The sequence below is a fragment of the Dipodomys spectabilis genome, unplaced genomic scaffold, assembly GCF_019054845.1.
Source record: "Dipodomys spectabilis isolate Male_0828 unplaced genomic scaffold, ASM1905484v1 ptg000019l, whole genome shotgun sequence".
NCBI lineage: Eukaryota > Metazoa > Chordata > Mammalia > Rodentia > Heteromyidae > Dipodomys > Dipodomys spectabilis.
The window spans coordinates 4,726,884-4,746,144 of NW_024870696.1; the positions used below are offsets into that span (position 1 = coordinate 4,726,884).

At 36.4% G+C, this 19,261-nt stretch overlaps 1 pseudogene; it reads left to right on the forward strand.

Moving 5' to 3' along the window:
- The first annotated feature begins 12,736 nt into the window (after positions 1–12,736).
- Positions 12,737–12,900, forward strand: LOC122104003 (annotated as a pseudogene).
- Positions 12,901–19,261: the final 6,361 nt, after the last annotated feature.

Below are 19,261 nucleotides of genomic sequence, written 5' to 3' on the forward strand. Positions count from 1 at the left end.
GAAGTGACAACAGATCTTACTAGAAAAAGGTTTGAGAACAGCAGGGGAAAGACCTGTGATAAGTGTACACATCCAGGGAGATAGGAGGGAGTGAGGAGGCCACAGGCAAGACCCCTTTCCTCTTGAAATGACTAGAAGTGACAAAGGTAAAAATACTACCTTCTGTTGGGAATAAATCTTGGGAGTAGTTAGATAGGAAAAATAAAATTAACATGTAGAATGAACTCTTGACTGTCACCCTAACTTCCAAACAGGTTATACATCCACAGATAAGATAATCTGAGAAACATCAGAGCATAGAGATGTCTTTGCCCAGACTTCAACATCTATCACCTTTTCTGGGCTCTTCTGCTCAGAATTAAATAGCTGGGTAAAGTGGGATGGGAGGAGACTGTCAATTTTCACAGAGACATCTCCGATTCTTGATATAATAACAAATTCCTCTTAGCCCCCACTTCTGTGATGGGACAGACTGCTGACCACTCCTCACTCCACTTCCTCAAGGCCGTTTTCCATTTTCTGTGCATTTTTGCACCCACATCTGTAGTATCCTGAATGTTTCCCATACCTGGACCTCCTAGGAAGGAGGCATGGCACAGTGAATTTTAGAAAGTTACCAGCAAATGTTGGACACTCTTAGTTCCTCCTACAGAGTAAAGTACACCCAGAGTAGTTTCTTGAGATAGTCCACTGACCAATCCGGTCTTACTAATTCCAATTATGTGTTTGCTCCCTTCTTATTGCATAGGTACAACAGGCAATTTTACAAAGACCAAGACACTTGGAAGAATTATTATAAACACTTTTGCTGAAGGAGAGGGCTTGGTGGAAGGACGGAGAAAAGAAAAATGGAAAAAAAGGAGAACAGCAGTGTATTTCTGGGGGCCAGGAAGGACTTACTGAACAAAGTAAGTACTAGAATAGAAATATCTTTCAAATGAATTCAGAAAATCAGGAAAATGCATAGTGGCTCTAATTTCCAGAGTTTTCTCAAAACTCAGAACCTGGCTTCCATGAGCATAAAGCAGCAATCACCATGGATCATCAGCCTGTCTCTTAGAAAAGGTGTTGATAATTAAACCCCAGAACTGGCTTGTTCACTTCTCAGGATGGACAGCTGAGCTTTCTGCTCCAGCCTGATAGCTGGCTGCATGAACCGCTTTCTTCTTGGCAACATACTGTGTAAGAATGTAAATGAAGCTCTCCTTCTGAGGGTCCCTCTTAGCACTCCAGATGGCTATACATGGATGAAAAATAAACTCTCCAGGTCTGAGAGGTTGGTGGAAATGAGTGTAGCCTCTGGTACTCTTAGGAGAGAGGCCATAGCATATCAGCAAAGCAGAGGTTCTGGCCAGTTGTCAATATCCAGCCCCTTAGGACTAGTCTTGGTAAGCAGATCCCATTTCTCCTGGCTCAAAGCTGCAGAAGATAGCTTAGGTTTGCAGTAAAAACCTGTCAGACCTGATCTTCAGCTTCACTGGAAATCTCACTTCCCTCCTCTCCTTATTCAGATCTCTTCTCTTCACATCTCATTCTTGTTGGGAAAGTTCTTATCTGTAAGGTAGGCAATTCTTTAACCTTTTCTTTATTGCTTGGTTAGTTCCTGACAGCAGTGGACTCTTGAGGTCATACCTTCTTTGCACAGGAAGCCATTGGCTAAATGAATATCCCAGGCATGGAGCTATGTTCAGTTCCCCACATTGACAAGGTACATCATCAGGAATGAGGACAACAATTTGGTACTTCTGAATGTACATAAGGAAACGGAGAACCAGATGTCAGTGGCTTATGCTTGCAATCCTAGCTACACAAGATGCTAAGATCTGAGAATTGCAATTTAAAGCTAGCACCGGCAAGGAAAGTGCATGAGACTCTTATCTCCACTTAACCACCAGAAAACCAGAAATGGCACTGTGGCTAAGTGGTAGAGCTCTTCCCTTGAGCTCAAGAGCTGAAGGACAGCGACCAGGCCCAAAGATCTAAATATAAGTAAAAGGGGAAGATTTGTTACATAGCAGAATAAAAGACGAGGAAGCCTAGGATTGTGTACCCAAACACTGCAGTTCTTACGTGGGGGTCGAGAACTCCAAAATATAGTAGTTACAAAAAGAAGAGAATGGTGGGAGAGTCATAAAAATGCTCCTGGATCTCCAGTTTCTGAGTCACTTTCTCTTCTTATATTTATCTGTATAATGCCTCTTCATTTTGAAGTATCATCTCTCATTTTGCCCTTTTCACTCTGCTAGATGCTTTCAAAACTCTTGGAAATTGTTAGTTTGTTTACATTTTCCAATAGAATGAAAGTTCACTTTTCAACTGTCCTTGATTGTCTTGTTCTCACTGATGGCCTTGATGTTGATCAACAGTGCTTTGTGGAGCACACCTACACAGTAAATTACTTTCAAGGGTCTCTGCAAGTTTTCTTGCTGTGCATCATTATATAAATTGTAGCTTTAAAGACACAAAATAACTTCCAGAAATAATCTAAACACAACTCTTTCATTTGTAACTTATTAGTATGTCTATGTTATTAGTATCTTCCCCAAGTAAGTCTTTCTTTTTTAATTGTGAAAATACCCTAGAGAGGGGTTACAATTACATGAGCAAGGTAATGAGTACATTTTTTATCAAGCATTGTTACCTCCTCCTTTGTTTCCCCTTCCCATACCTTCCCATCCCCCCCCCCCCCACGCCAAAGTTGTAAAGTTCATTTTTCAACATAACGTCTTGTACATCTCACTGTTGCAATGGGTCCACCTGTTTCCCTATTTAAACAGTTTGTTTTTTTTCCCTTCCCCTCTCCTTCCTCCATATAAATGTCTATAACATGAGAAGTTTCTAGAGTCATCTACACATAAAGAGAATTAGAGAAAATAAAATTAGCTTTTCTTACTAGCAGAAAGCATATTGGACTTTGGTAAAAAGTTCCAAGAGAAATCAAAGTAAAATGATATACTGTGATTAAAAGTAATGAAGAAATGAATATACAATAACCAGGGTACCAAAATCAAATACAGTGATAACAGGGGATAAATCACAGGGGGGAAAAACATAAAAGTGTAAAATAAATCACATAGTACCTTAAAAACAACAACAAAGCAAAATCTCTCGTTTCCATGTCTTGGAGTTCATTTCCCTTAACTTCATCTTATAAGGTCATATGTACATAGCTGTTAAGGTATTCTTATTATCTGAGCAGCTATTCTTCATGCAGAGTTTGAGAAGATTGTAGAGCTTGAGAAAATTGTAGTGTGAGGCCAGCCTGCCCCCCTCACAAAAAACACCTAGGAGTGTGGTATTAATAATAAGCTAGGAGTGGTGGTATGTGGTCTTAGGTACCCAGGACTATGAAGATCAGAGGCTAGATCATTGAGAAATGGAATGTAAATCTAAATTGGCATCTACCTATAAAAACAACTCAAGCATAAAACATCTAGGCCTATTGTACAACTGGTAGAAAGCTAGCCAATCAAATTTGTAATCTTGTTTTCAAATCTCAGTATTACAAAAAAATAAGAAGAAAGAAAGTGTTAAAAAGACAAAGTGATATGAGAGTAAAACATGGAAAAACTTACTAAGAGTTTTGTGTACACATACATACACACACACACAGTTTGGGCAATCATAGAATCTAGAAAGGAAAGAGGTCTAAAATTAAATATTAACTTGATTCAGTTGAATCCATTTTGTAAATACACTGAAATGTGCTTTTAGATGGAACACACTGAACTATTAAAGACATAGAGCAAAGACTTTGGAAAAGAGTGAGCATCCTATCATGTTCTATCTACTCTCAGGGTAAAGTGGAAATAAATGATGTTAGATGGCATAGCACTTTCTGCACTCCAGGTAGCCAACAAATATTAGTTCAATGGATGAAAGGTAAACTACAGGGATTTTTGGGGACCATTACAGTATGTACTCAATCTCAATACTTCTCATCTCTTTCTTTGAAAAGATAGTCTGCTCTTCTACTCTCCAAGTTAAACATGGGATCCAGTTAGACCAATAACTGTTTCACTCAAATGTATACAAAGATTTTTCTGAGGATGATTAGCTAAGCCAAATCAAGCCAATCAGAATTATTCAATAGAAATGTTCAATTAGAAACTGAAATCATTGGTTTGGTCTTATTGAATTTTGAGATTGAGAATGCAACACTGTCATACTTCCTGTACCACAGGCTGATTATGGGGAAAATATTAGGGCATTTACAAATAAACAGAAGTGTCATGAGCCAAAGGAACATGTGTCTATAATTTGCATATATTTTCATTTGCTCAAAGAGAATTTAGTGAGCATGACTTTCAAGAATCCCCATCCAATTATATAAGGAGATAGAATGACTCATACAAGAACACACAATCTGTAACAATGCTACCTTCTCCTTTTGGAATAGAGCAGCCTGTAAGAGAAATATTGTAATGAGAATCCTACTGTTAATGACTTTGAGCATGGTTGTGTCTATGGTTCACTGAATTGAGGATTCACATACAAAGTTCACTTGGATCCAATACAGAAGACATTTTTTTTCACTTACGGTAAATTAATGAAAAACGTTGGTGGTTTGTCCAAACAAGCATAAATAATACATTGAACAAGATAACCTCCAACACTTCTACCAAATAGTCCCTGCCTTTCCCCACTCCAACATTAACTTCCATTTTGTAGATGGTCTGTTCATTCTACTGATTACTTTCTTTTATTTAATTTTATTTTATTTGTGAACATACTGTACAGAGGGGTTACAATTACATGGGCAGGATAATGAGTACATTTCTTACCAAGCATTGCAGCCTCCTCCTTTGTTTACCCTTCACCTCCCTTCCCAGCCTCCTCTACTGATTATTTTTTTGGTGGGCAAAATCTTTTTCTTTTTTCTTTTCTTTTTTTTGATGGTGACAGCATTGAAATGAGGTCCTAACACAATCATTTGGCTTCCTTACTTAGGATCAGCACTCTACTCCTTGAACCAAGACTTTAGTTCATCTTTATTCCAGTTAATTGGAGATGGGATTTCTTTTTTTTCCACATGGGCTGACACAAAACAAAATCCTCCAGGTCTCAACCTCCCGAGTAGCTAAGATTACAGGTGTGAGCCATCCAGCTCCAGTGGCTAATTCTTGATTTTATATCCTGTATTTTGGGAGTTACATGCAGGCAATTGTTGCCAGTTGCCAGTGCTAATTTATTGAGTATTTCCCTCATTTTCTTCTAGTAATTTCAAAGTTTTAGGTTTTAAATTAGGGTATTCATTTTTAGCTGATTATTGTACAGAGTGAAAGACAGAAGTTAGGTTTTACTTTTCTACATGTGGATGACCAGTTTTCTCAGTCCCCCTTGCCAAAAAGACAGTTCTTTCTCCAGTGTATATTTCTGGCACCGTTGTTGAAAAGCAATTGGATTCAGATGTAAGGTTTAGGAGGAATGGTGATACATCTTGTTGTTCAGGATTTCTCTGGTTATTGGGGATTTTTTTGTGCTTTTTTTTTAAAGTAAATTTTTCTATTTAAGTGAAGGATCTTACTACTATTCTTGAATTTTTAGTTTGTTTCTAGCAATATAGCTATATTTGCAATATTAATTCTTCCATGTCATGTATATAGTAGATTTTAATATTAATTTTCTAATTGTGTTGTGTTTATAATTGTATTGTGTAAAGGGGAATGTTTTCCTTTGCCTCAGTCTTTTTTATTCTTAACAAAAGTTGTTAAATCACAATCTATACTTAATCCAATCTTCGAGTGGATGCTAGTAATTAAGTAATTTTTACCTAGAACTGATGGAATGCATCAGAAAAGTCTTAACTCCTCAGGCAGACATTCAAAAGCCGTATCATCTTATGTTAAAAAACAAAAACAAAACAAAACAAAAACTATTCTAGCTTCTTTGTATCCTCCTTTGTCTCCTCAAAAAAATATTACTTTTAAATGATCAACCCTTAAGTGTGTACTTTTGCCATGTATCTAATCAAGCTTTTGACTTTTCCATTTATTTTATGTGTTTTTTATTTATTTATTTTTTATGTTTTTATTGGAAAAATAGCATATATTTTATTTAATTGAATTGAATTTTTGTTTCATTTTGTTTTCTACTGGAGACTAAACTCTGAGCAGCATGTATCCTAAGGTCAGCCCTGTCACTGAGTTCCATCTGTAGCTGATTTTATTTTAATAGTCCAAATCATTTTTGAAATGATAATTGTTCCTTTTTAAACCATTTCCATATAAATACAAATACATGAATAAAGAAGATTTCTCAGAATCACTGAAGCGTTCTTCTCTGCTTCCATGAAAATTCTACAAAGGTAGGATTTTTGTTGGATGGTTTAAATGAAGGATTCAGAAAATGGAACACATTTTTGAGATAGATGAAAGGCAATATATAATTTTTGTGTAAGATTTTCCATTTGTCATAGATTAGGGCTCTGTAATTTTAACCAGTCTTTTTTTCAATATTCATAAGGTTGGATTGGCTTTATTAAGTGCTGACTTCATTAATGTATTTCTCTTGCTTTCTAGCCTCATTTGTCTCTACTAATAATATCATTTCAAGTGAAGCAGATAACTGTGAAACTGTCCTTGCCCTTCATCCATGTGGTTTAACAGATCCAGTGGTATTTGACTACCTACTGCAAATAGGAGTGCTGTAAGAAGATGTTAGCAGAATTCTCTTGAGGCAGTATACTGCAAAACTTTAGGGTTTTGAAATAAAATTGTACCATCTGCTGCAAATATTCTTGCTTTACAAAACAGCCTTTAACTTACTATTCAGTCTTTAGTCGATGCTGCAAACTTGACTTTTAGCCAGAAAGTTCCCATGAGATTTAAGAGGCTCAGCAGGAGTGGAAAGTTATCTAATCCAATAAGCTGCAAGCCTGGGCCACAAACTCAACAGTATCCAATGATTAAATGGAACTGCATATATATATATATATATATATATATATATATATATATATATATTATAGTGTGTGTGTGTGTGTGTGTGTGTGTGTGTGTGTGTGTGTGTGTGTGTGTTTCTTGGGCTAAAGAGATTCTGCAGGTGTAATGTAAGCAGGTTACTTGGCCAAGTGATACAAATGTCAGTAGCCCTGATGCTGGATATATGGCACTTCCCTCTGATCTTTCAACTCTAGATTTTGAACAGGGAGACTGAGGAGAAAAAAATAAAACAAGTATGAATTGTCCTGCTCTTTTTTTTTAATTGTGAAAATACCATACAGGGGGATTACAATTACATGGGCAAGATAATGAGTACATTTCTTATCAAGCATTGTTGCCTCCTCCTTTGTTTCCCCTTCCCATCCCTTCCCATCTCCCACCCCCCCAAAAGTTGTAAAGTTCATATTTCGACATAACGACGTGTACATCTCATTGATGCAATGGGTCCAATTGTATGCCTGATTAAACAATGTTTTTTCCCTTGCCCTCCACAAATTATACCAACATCAAATACAGTGACAGAAGGGGTTATAATAGTACTTTCTAGGGCTGGGAAGGTGGCTCAGTGGTAGAGAGCTTGCCTTGCATGCATGAGGTCCTGGGTTTGATTCCTCAGCACCACATAAGCAAAAAGAAAAAAGCCAGAAGTGGTACTGTGGCTCAAGTGGTAGAGCACTAACCTTGAGCTGAAGAGCTGAGGGACAGAGCCCAGGCCCAGAGTTCATGCCCCATGACTGGACCCCCCCCCCCCCAAAAAAAAAATAGTACTTTCTGAAAGTAGATGGCTGCAGTATTATGTGCTTCTTTATAATATCCTCAAAGGACCTTGGTCAGACACTTAAGGTCACCTTCCTATCCATTCTGATTACAGAAAAACAATCAGAAAAATGGATTTACACTGAGCATTAACAATACCTAATGTTTTGGTTGTATAGACTGACCATGGTAAGGAATACAAGTAGAAAGGTTCTTATAGAAAAGTATAAGGAGGAACTACATGCACTTGTCTGAATGGACACAGCATAGAAAGCTACTTTGGTGTCCTGTGAATGAATGCTAACTGAAGAGCAAATGAAAAATACAGAACATAAATATTTATGTGGACAAAAGGAAATGTGCTGTGGCATCCATTGACTTCTTGGAGGTATGAACTCATAGACAGAATAGCATGGATTGAAGGTTTTTCATGAATACATCAATGAGAATAGTTACTCACTAACCACTTTTTACACTCTGAATAGGACCTTAAATGGTATATAGTAAAAATGTAGAGAAACGTTCACTCCCATGATTCCTTATTACATCTATAGACTTCTCTGAATACAGATTCACCCTTCTTATTAGCAGTGCTGTGGCATAAATTGCTGTTTTGATACTGTTTTCATCTTTGCATTATTTCACACAACATTGCTTTTGATTCAGAAATATATGTTAGAGCAAATCACACATGGTAAGAAATTCATGGTGCTAAAATGTCTCACAATGTTTTCAATTTCTAGACCGAGGAAGAAAAAAAATGGATAGCCTTTAGAAAGTTTGATTTTATTGCTAGCTAGGTGATAACACTTTCACTTAGCATATTTGAAAGCTATATTGTTATTTGATATTACACTAAGGTAAATTCTGGCTAATACCCTGATATCCTCACCTTTTTGTGAGATTCTCTACATTATTTTTCTCCTGTAGATCTCAAATTCCTGAAATGTTCATGAAACCTGCGAATCAAAGAGAGGCCCTCAAACTTCATTATTCCTCATCTGGTGACTACTAGGCTCTGTTCAGCATTGGGGATAGAAGCAAACAATGGTCACTGAACCCCCCTCGTACACAGGAAATAGCTTCATGCTTCAAATAAGGCCAGTTTAGCATTGCACTCTGAAATTTTAATTTTACTAGCAAAATGTAAATTAACAAATATTGTACTATTATCCCCATTTTGTTGGCAGAAATTCAGGAATGCCATTATTGTACACCATCTCTGCCCCAAAGGCACTCAATTTTTGTTTGTCTGTGTTTTGAGACATAGTAATTTCTTTTTTTTCTTTGAATTATATGAATTACATTTCTGATTGCCTTTTTCAAAAGTCATGATGGTTAGTTATGTCTTAGAACTAAACAATGAAGACATTACCTAAAATAAGGATAAAATGCTATCCAAAGCATTGGGTAACTTAAAGATCAACAGTGTTTTTGAAAAATGAATCAAAGTTTACCTTGTTTTCTAGCACTCGAAAAGAATGAGACAGAAAATTTCCTCAAGAATATTTACTATGAAATAGAACAAAAGGATGCAGTGGTATTTGAAAATAATGACTAGTTTATTCTCTTGTATTTTAATTTCAAGATTTTCAGATCATAAAATATATTTAGCTTCTACACAAATTTTAGGTCACAAATAATTTAGTAACCATTCCTCATGCATTCTTTGGCCTTATGTTCTCAACTTGCTAAAGTTTCTTAGAGACTACTTTTGATAAAGGTTGAATTCTGGCTTGCAATCTTGGTAAGATATAGGAGCAATACTGATGATCTAATAGAGAAACTCAAAACACCTACACAGTCCATACCTGTTTGTGTGATGTAAAAATACTATTGTTTTTCTTCTACTCACTTTGGATCCTATATTGATTGCATTTTTATTACTTGAATATTTTAGTTATATTATTTTTCTACCTCAAGTCTTTTGCCCTTGTGTAGAGTTTCAAACCTTAAGAACAAGAGGCTTATAGCTCAACATTTACAAGCTGGATATGTATAGCGTGTGTGCTCAGATTAGAGGCTTATGGCTCTCAGAGGTTCAATGCTGAACCTCTGCAATTAACAGCAGCCAGCACTAGTAGAAATCAGCGACTCTGGCACAGTTATTTCTACAGCTATTAAGTTTTGGCTATTTCTGTTGGTACGTCCCTCTGTGTGTGTGTGTGTGTGTGTGTGTGTGTGTGTGTGTGTGTGTGTGTGTGTGTGTGTGTGTGTGTGTGTGTGTGTGTTGCTGATTAATTGGAGATAGAGTCCCACTGAATATTCTGTTCTTTCTGGCTTTGAAGCTTGATCTTACGATCTCAGCCTTCTAAGTAAACTAGAATTATAGGCATACACCATGGGTGCCAGCTAGGATCCATGACTCTTAAGCAACAAGAAGCATTACAGCTATTGGACCTGGACCTGGAACCCTCCTTAGCGCTTGAGATATTGCTCCAATTGATCTATAGCTCCTCATCTTTGGCTCTTCATAGAAGACTGCCTTCTATTTTCACCACTCTTCTCTATCGCAGCCTTCTGTGTTCCTGCTCTCTCTCCCCTGGTTGTTTTCTGGAACTCTTAGGCATCTTACTACTACGGCAGCTGTGGTGCCTCTGCCAACGTGTGTTGCAAGTACCAATATTTGTTGTCTGTGTTACCAGCTGAATTTGGCTTTACGTATGTATGGTAAAGATCACAATTAGGTAAGAAAAGAGTATTAGAGAGAATCTTTCATTGAAGTCTAATGTGACACCACCAAGAAGAAGCACAGGAGGGTGTCTCCTGGATGATTCCAACAGAGCTGGAATATGGTGAGCAGTATGGGTATGGGCGTAGTGTGTAAAAGTGAAACTACACCAATTAAAGCCCAGTTCCAGTTCCACCGATCACAGGATTTGTATACGGTCTAATCACAAGCTGGGAGCCTCCTCTCTGGCTGTTCCGAGTTAACATAGCTTGAGGGTGAGCAGGGTTTCCTTGAGTTCACTGATAATTGTGTTACTGTCCTCCAAGGCTGGTGAAGGTTGACTAAAACAGTTGTTACTCGTTAAAAGTTTGGACAAATTGCTTTCTATAATAAGTAAAAGCATAAATGACTAACTTTTTAAAACATATTCTTATGTATTACATAAGGAAAATTGGATTTAGGAAAAGGTAAGCAATTTACACAGATAATATCATGTGAAAAAGACAGCAGCTATACTTCACAAAAATCCATTTTAAATTCTGTAACTCTAAATTTGAGTTTAAATATATATTTATACATATTCTATATATATTCTTTACACACACACACACACACACACACACACACAGAACATCAGGAAAAACAACCTTCCAAAATTCTTTTTGAACTTAAGAGAACACTCCTTTTCATCGAGTAGATAATAAACAATTTGCTATAATCAAAGCTTCATGAGCTCAAGAGACTTTATTCAGCTCTATGATTTCTACACTTATTCAACAATCACTTATCAAATACTCACTATTCATTATTTCATTTATTCTTCAACATGCATCTGCTGAGTGCTCAGAATCCCAAGGACTCTCCAACATGCTGTGGATCTGTGATGAACAAGAGATAAAATCTGATACTTTTGTGCTTGAATTGTAGTGATTTCAAAGGAGAAAGCTGGCAAATAAATAAGACCTGAATGACCAAGGTAATTTCAGCAAATGGTAGTAACTACAAAGTCAATCAAACAGTATTATGAAGTAAAAGTGCTGAAGGACTTTATAAGGAAAATTCTTTAAAAAAAAAAAAAAAAGACATCATTTGTCATAAAGCACAGAATCAGGGAAGGAGTTAGTCATGTAAGGACCATTCCAGAGCAAGGCATTGGCCTTGGTCAAGCACTGAGGAGGTATTTTCTCCTTTGTTTCATTTTAATCAGTCACATTGTAGATTTCATTTATCTACAATATCTTTCTGTTGTAGCTTCCCAGCTGATCTCTCTACCTTCATCTTCTCTAATTCCTAGTTCAGCATTTATTCACTTAGAGAAGCTTACTTAGTTTTCTGCATAAATGTATGTGTGTGTGTGAGGGGGAGGGAGGGAAAGAAAGAGAGACAGAGACAGAGACAGAGACAGAAACAAGGAGAGACAGAGAGAGACAGTATGTCCTGGGGCAAAAAAGCAGGACCTGGGTGTCATTCCTGAGCTTTTTTGCTCAGGACTAGTCCTCCAACACTAGAACCATAGCATCACTTCTGGATTTTCTAGTGATTAGTTGGAGATAAGAGCCTTATAGTCTTTCCTACCAGGGCTGTCTTCAAACCATGATTCTCAGATCTCAGCCTCCTGAGCAGTTAAGATTACAGCCTGAGCCACTGACACCCAGCTCCAGGCTAGCTTTTTAAAGCAATTTACAGCAATTTACTAGTTTACCTGAAGATCCTTAATATATTCTTTAATGAGTTAGTCATTAAGAACATAGTAAAATTCTGTAAACTGTTAGATCTTTTCTTTATTTTTGGCAATTCTCCAGCCATTTTTTAATTTGAATTTTATTTTAAAGGTGATGTACAGAAGAGTTACAGTTGCATAATCAGGTAAGAAGTACATTTCTTTTTGATTAGTGTTACCCCCTCCCTCATTTTCTCCTACTTTTTCCCCTCCTGACCCCCCTTTTCCCCAAGTTGTAAGGTTATTTTCCATCATAGCCTCTAGTAAGTGTCACTGTTGAATGAATGAGTCATTCTTTGTCCCACCATTTCTGTAATTCCCCTTCACTTCCACAAATCAGATAAATTTGTATACAAGAGGGCTGGGAAGGTGGCTCAGTAATAGAATGCTAGCCTGGCATGAATGAGGCCCTGGGTTCGTTTCCTTAGCACCACATAAACAGAAAAAGCTGGAAGTGTTGATGTGGCTCAAGTGGTAGAGCACTAGCCTTGAGCTGAAGAGCTGAGAGACAGCGCCCAGGCCCAGAGTTCAGGCCCCATGACTGACAAAAAAAAATTATATACAGGAGAAAGTGTAGAGAAATCAAAAACAGTGACAACTGGGAATAATAAACCAAAGCGGGGGTTGGAGGAGTGAGAGAAAGAAATTGCTTCTCGGTCTTTTGGCTAATATCAAGTGTAGTATCTGTTTTTACCAGCCAGATTTTTTATATTATTTTATTGTACAGATACTGTACAGAGGGGTTACAGTTACATGGGCAAAATAATGAGTCCAATTCCTATCAAGCACTGTTACCCCCTCTTTTGTTTTTTCCTTACCATCCCTTCCCTCCTCACCTCCCTAGCTCCTCCGCTCCACCCTCAAATTGTAAAGTTCATTTTCAACATTGTGTCTTGTACATCCCTTTGTTACAATGGGTCATCCTGTATCCTTATTTCAGCATTTTGTTAGTTCTCTTAACCTCCTCAAATTAGAAAAATATATTTACAAGAAGCAGGACATTGGAATCAAATATAATTAATTTATTCTGGCTTTTTTTTTTTTTTGGCAGTCATGGGGCTTGAACTCTGAGTCTGGGCTCCGTCTCTCAGCTCTTCAGCTCAAGCCGTGGTCTACCACTTGAGCCACAGCACCGCTTCTGGTTTTTTGAGTGGTTTATTCGAGATAAGAGTCTTACAAACATTCTTAACAGGGCTGGCTTTGAACCATGATCTTCAGATCTCAGTCTCCTGACTGGCTAGGATTATAGGCATGAGCCACTAGCACCTGGCTATTCTGTATTTTTATATCACCTCATATGTGATATTTTATTTCTGTTGATCTCTAAACAGAAATTCCTTTCCACTGTAAATATACAATGTCCACATGTTCTCACATCCCTAGCCTTACGATAAGATTATAAAATATCCTAACATAAATGTGTAAATTACTTGATATTTTTTAAAATTACTATTCAGTGACTTAGAATGGTATAGTAATGCTAGAAAAATAATTAGAACTAAAATGTGAGCATAAAACAAATTTTTAAATGGTGACAGGATGTTATAAGCCTTTGTTTTGTTTTCTTTATGCTCAGCACCCATTTCTAATGACTGAAAGATTCTCATATGTATGAATAATACATGATGTAGAGTGAGACTTTCAGACTTGTTCTTGATGATCTTTGTTTCAGACAAAAGCAAAAACACAGAGTTTGTAGCCCAAACAAGTCAACTGGAGGAACATTTGGTCTGAAATTAATGGGATATATTTTCTGAGGAAAAAAAACCACTTTTTTTAAATTATTGATTTGATGTCCTATAACAACTAGAATGGTCATTTAAACCTGAAAGATATGCATATTTTTCATATGTTCTCTTACTGAGAACATATGTTTGATATTGTTTGATTTGTACTACTATTGTATATATGTACTATGTTTAGGAATGGGAAGGTATACAATGATTTTATACCTTATTATTCTCATTTAATTAGAATTGACACCAAATGAAGTATGACTTTACCCTCTGTGGAACAGCCTTGAATTCACTCCACTTATACAGATTCTGCAGCTTTGTTGCCTGGCAACTGCATTTTCATTGTTACTTTTTGAGCTGAGAAGACTTAACTGCACCACACATTGACTTTGCATCTTTTAAGCATAAAGCATTCCTTCATAGTTTTTTTTTTAAGAAATGTTACTTTAGTCTTGTGCCCTTGATGAATCCATTCCATAAGCTATTCATATTATAAATCTTAACACCACAGAATTTTTCAACTCTGTCAACTTCAGTACTTTTTATGGTTGACCCTTTTTAATTCCAGTTTGGCAAAGTTGTTATGGTTTCACCATTTAATACAGTTTAACTGAGTTACTATGAAAATAATGAAATAATTAATTAAGTTATACTTGCCACATTCTACTTACTCTTTGTGGGAAGAGGATATCAGTGACAACAGAAAATAAAAAGCTACACAAAATGTAAAAGAATGCCTTTCTATTGAGGATAAGGCAAAACATTGTGTGCAGGAAATAGAGTAACTTTAAAAGGTGATGTAAATAAGTTTTAAAGAGGAGACTTATACTTTATATTGTCTAACTCCTCTCTACTCTTTTATGTCATGCTTAAATACAAATAATAAAGAATATTGATATAAAATTAGTAAGCCCTAATTATAGGAGGAAATCTGAATTTAAACCCTTACTGGGTGCTGGTGGCTCATGAATATAATCCTATCTATATCAGAGGTTGAGATCTGAGGATTATGGTTCAAAGTCAGCACAGGCAGGAAAGCACGTTAGGCTCGTATCTCCAATTAACCACAAGAAAACTGGAAGTGGAGCTGCGTCTCAAAGTGGTAGAGCATTAGCCTTGAGCAGAAATGCTCTGAAAGAGAGCACAGGCCCAGAGTTCAAGCACCATGACTGGAAAAATTAAAAAAGAAAGCAAAGCACAATCAGTCTCACTATATTTTTCACAACTGATATGAGGACTTGAAGTAAAAGGATATGGAGCTCAACATAGATGAGGATTGTAGATGTATATAATTTACCTAAAGTAAACCTCTAAGGCTGGGTATCATTGACAGAAGCCTGTACTCCTATTTACTTAGGAGGGTGAGATATTAAGATCATAGTTCAAAGCCAGCACAGGAAAAAAGTTCATAAGACTATTATCTCCAATTTATCATCAAAGAAGCAGAACTGGAGCTATGACTCAACTAATAGAGTGTCATTCTTGAGTAGAGAAGGTGAAGCAAAAGCATGTGGTTCTGTGTTTAATGCCAGTACAAAAATAATGGAAGGAAGGAAGGAAGGAAGGCAGGCAGGCAGGCAAAAAGGAAGGAAGGAAGGAAGGAGAAAGAGAAAAAATGAAAGGAGAAAAGAATGAAGGAAAGAAAGAGAAAGAAAGGGAAGAGAAATACAGAGAGAAAGAAAGAAAGACTCCATGAAAATATGCATTAGCTAATAAATGGGTAGAGGAGAATGAACACACCTAAAACATTATCGGTTAAACTAGAAAAACAATGGAAAAAGTTGGTGCTGAATAGTAGAATATTCAACTGACGAGTAAGCTGAAAAATATGTTTATTAGAAGACTGGAGATAAAGTACCGAATAGCAGACTTTTTGAATGAATAATATACATAATATTAGCAATTAAGGCAATGTTAACATTAGAATTCATGACACTTAGCAGTCCTAATTTTTTTTAAAATGAATCACAAATGATGATGAATGAGCTGGTGGATGGTGGTAATAGAGTTGAAGCTATAGACAAAGGTTTTTAATACAAACATGCAGAGTTATACATGTATGTAGCCATGTATTTGTGACAATATAAAAGTGTAGAGTAAGTAGTATAATCTGGTTAACAGAGTTTTCTGGAAAATTATAGTGAAAAAACTAAAACAAACAAACAAAAACTATTCACAGTCCTGTCCCCAGGATCTTTATCCAGGAAGTTGAAAGAAAAGAGTAATTAACTTGGCTATTCTAAGGGTTATGCTATGTTAGAAGGTCCCAGGTTTAAATTCTTCCTGAGTTGTAGGGCAACTAATGTAGGGCAAATAATCATATAAGAAACTTAGAATATAATGTGAGTATGACACTCTGAAAACAAACAAACAAAAAAATTCTAAAAGCTTGAGACCAAGGGAAGTAATAAGGTTATCTAGATACCGGAGGCAAAATCCATAATGAGGAAGTATATAGGATTATTGTTATTTACAAGTGTTGTTATACAGTGGAATCTTAATCCTCTCCAAAATGAGTCAGAGTTGCATATATGTGTGTATGTATGTATGTATACTTATGTATTGTACCTTTGTGGATGGCCATGTATTCACATGTATATGCTCACAAGCACATGTGTGTGTGATGAAAGAATAGAATAAATGGAACATACAGACCATTGGTTAGAGGTAAAATATTGGTATTCATTATTAAACATGTTAATTTCAGTCAGCTTCTTTTTGGAATTCTGTAAATGCTCTTCCAAGTCACTTCTAGCACTAGGAGACTATTGAGCCTAAATTTAAAAAGTGTGCATCATATAGGAAATTATCTCATATCCCAGGTAGATCACATGGAATGTACCACCCTGCTGTCCTGATCTACTTGTAGAGGAAAAACTTAACACTTAACATGCATATAAACTTGTAAAAGCCTTTATTGTTATCTCTCTTTCAAATGAGTTGAATTGTCATTTCATAAAAACATTATTAATTAGAATAAAGTAGAAAATTCAATAGAATCTAACACACTATCATGAACAATGCATTCTAGTTAATTCTGACCATCTACGAAGTTAATTTTATTAAGCAAATATTGGGTCTTTCTTATATTTAAGGGAAGGACCATTTCATAGAAGAATCTTGTACTCCTTAATTAAATTATAAATTTTAGTGGTACTGTGGTCTATTTGCATGGCTTATTTTTCTTTATCGCTGGTTCTTTAATTTAAATTGAATTCACGTAAGCTTTCCCCAAATCCCACACTGGTAATTTGTTTGTAAAAAGTATACTGTGGAAAATAATTTTGTAAATGTCTTTATCTTACTTGAAACATAAAGTAATGCAAGTATTTTTTATTTAATTCAGAATAAATGACAATTTCAATAAGCATTTCTCATTCACACACATGAAAGAAGACATTTTTTCTAAAGGAATAAGTGTTTTACAGAATTGGCCCATTACATAAACTTTTAAAATTCCTATCAAATTGTCTGCTATAAGATTCTGAATAAAGAAGAATTGTCCAGAAGAATCCCTACAAATATCAAGTTTGAATTAGAGAGCCATGAGATCCCATGGCATTGAAGTCCAACTGTGGTTTTATTATTAATTTATTTTTCTGAATTCTTTAGTAAGTCCACAGAGGTTGGGTGCCAGTGGCTCACGTCTATAATCCTAGCTAGTAAGGAGGCTGAGATCTGAGGATCACGTTCAAAGCCCACCCAAGCAAGAAAGTCATGAGCTTCTTATCTCCAATTGATCACAGAAAAAACTGGATATGGTGCTGTGGTTCATGTGAGCAAAAGAAACTTAGGGACAGCATTCAAGCCCAGAGTTCAAGACCCAGACTGTCAATAAATAAATAAATAAATAAATAAATCTACAGCGATAATATATCTAGAAGAACCCTTAAGATTTTAAGGGAAAATAGTATTGCTAGCAGTTATTGTTCCCTAGGAACAAAAATTGTTTGTCTTCCTCCAGAAGATGTGCTCAGGTTCTTTTGTGTTCTTCAGACACAAAAAAGCAAACAACAACAAAAAACAACTGTGCAAGACACATGGGAATATAGAAAACAAGCATAATAAGAGTTTATTGAATATGTTGCCGGGGCCATATCCTAAAGCAAGATGTCTCAAGGGCGATCTTAATTCTTGTTTGGCTGAGGCTTTAGGGCAGGATTAGCTGAGGGTAAATATGTGGGGTGTACTTTGCCCAAGACTTATTCATGACTGACAGAATATCTTTATCAGAAATCATTCTCACTGTACATGTACCAATGTTGAGTACCAGATAACAAAGGAATGAGAAGTATTCCATATATAAGAAATCTTAAACAGCGATAGCTGCTTAAAAGTATATACACTTGAAAAAAAAAAAAAAAAGAATATACACTTGGTTAATCATTGTGCCCAGGCGCAGTTCTACCTGGTATTGGCAGTTTTTTTGAAGGAGACACTGATCCTAAATCAATGATCGTAAACTTACTGCAAAGAAGAGCTGAGTAGAGTTATGGGTGGTTTCTGAGACTGCCCCCTTTCTGTAGAGTCCCTGCCTCACCAAGATACTTACAATCTAAGTAATATTTTGTGGTTTAAAGACTAGTGGTAGCATCAGAAATGCCAGACAAAATCATTTTTGTTGGAAAGGTTTGTCCTTACGTTGAAGAGAAAAAATACAGTAGGTTTTATAGCTGGGGGTGCTGGTGGTTCAAGCCGGCTATTCAGGAGCTTGAGATCTGGGAATCATTTTTCCAAGCCAGCCTCCAGACAGAGAAGTCCATTTAACATCTCCAACTGACCGCCAAAAAGTCAGAAGTGGAGCCATTGTTCATGCTTTATGTACACCATTAGTCTTGATCACAAATAGCTCAGAGATGGTGCCCAGGCCCAGAATTCAAGCCTCAGAACAGGAACCAAAACCAAAACCAAAAAAACAGAAAATGATAAGGAAAGAAAAAGAAGGATTGGCTTCAGGTCCTTGAGAAACTGGTTCTGTAGAAAGAAGCTCAGGTGAAGTAGGGGAGAAAAGTTAGGAGACAGATACTATAGGAGCACAAAGGCCCAGAGTCAGAATCATTTCTCCAACAAAGGACAGATGCATCAGCTTGAATTTTGCATTATTCTCAAATTAGGATCCCTGGAGAAACTGTGGGCCTTTCAATTGCTTTGTGTCAAATTCTTTGTGTACCAGGTGGGATATCTCTCTGCTTCTGCACAAAATTGCTACCTCTCATAGTAGGGGCATACAGCAGCTTCCTTCCTTCCCAGTGTGCTGCTGCTAGACTAGAACAATTGAGTATCACCAAAATGGAAAACCAGTGAAGCAAATTCAACTATTGTTAGTTTTCATTCTTTACCTTTGTGCATCAAGCAGTATTAGCAAAAGAAAGATGTTGTGCATGAATAAGGGCAATGAAAAACTCAAATCACCCATACACCATAAAGCACAGAA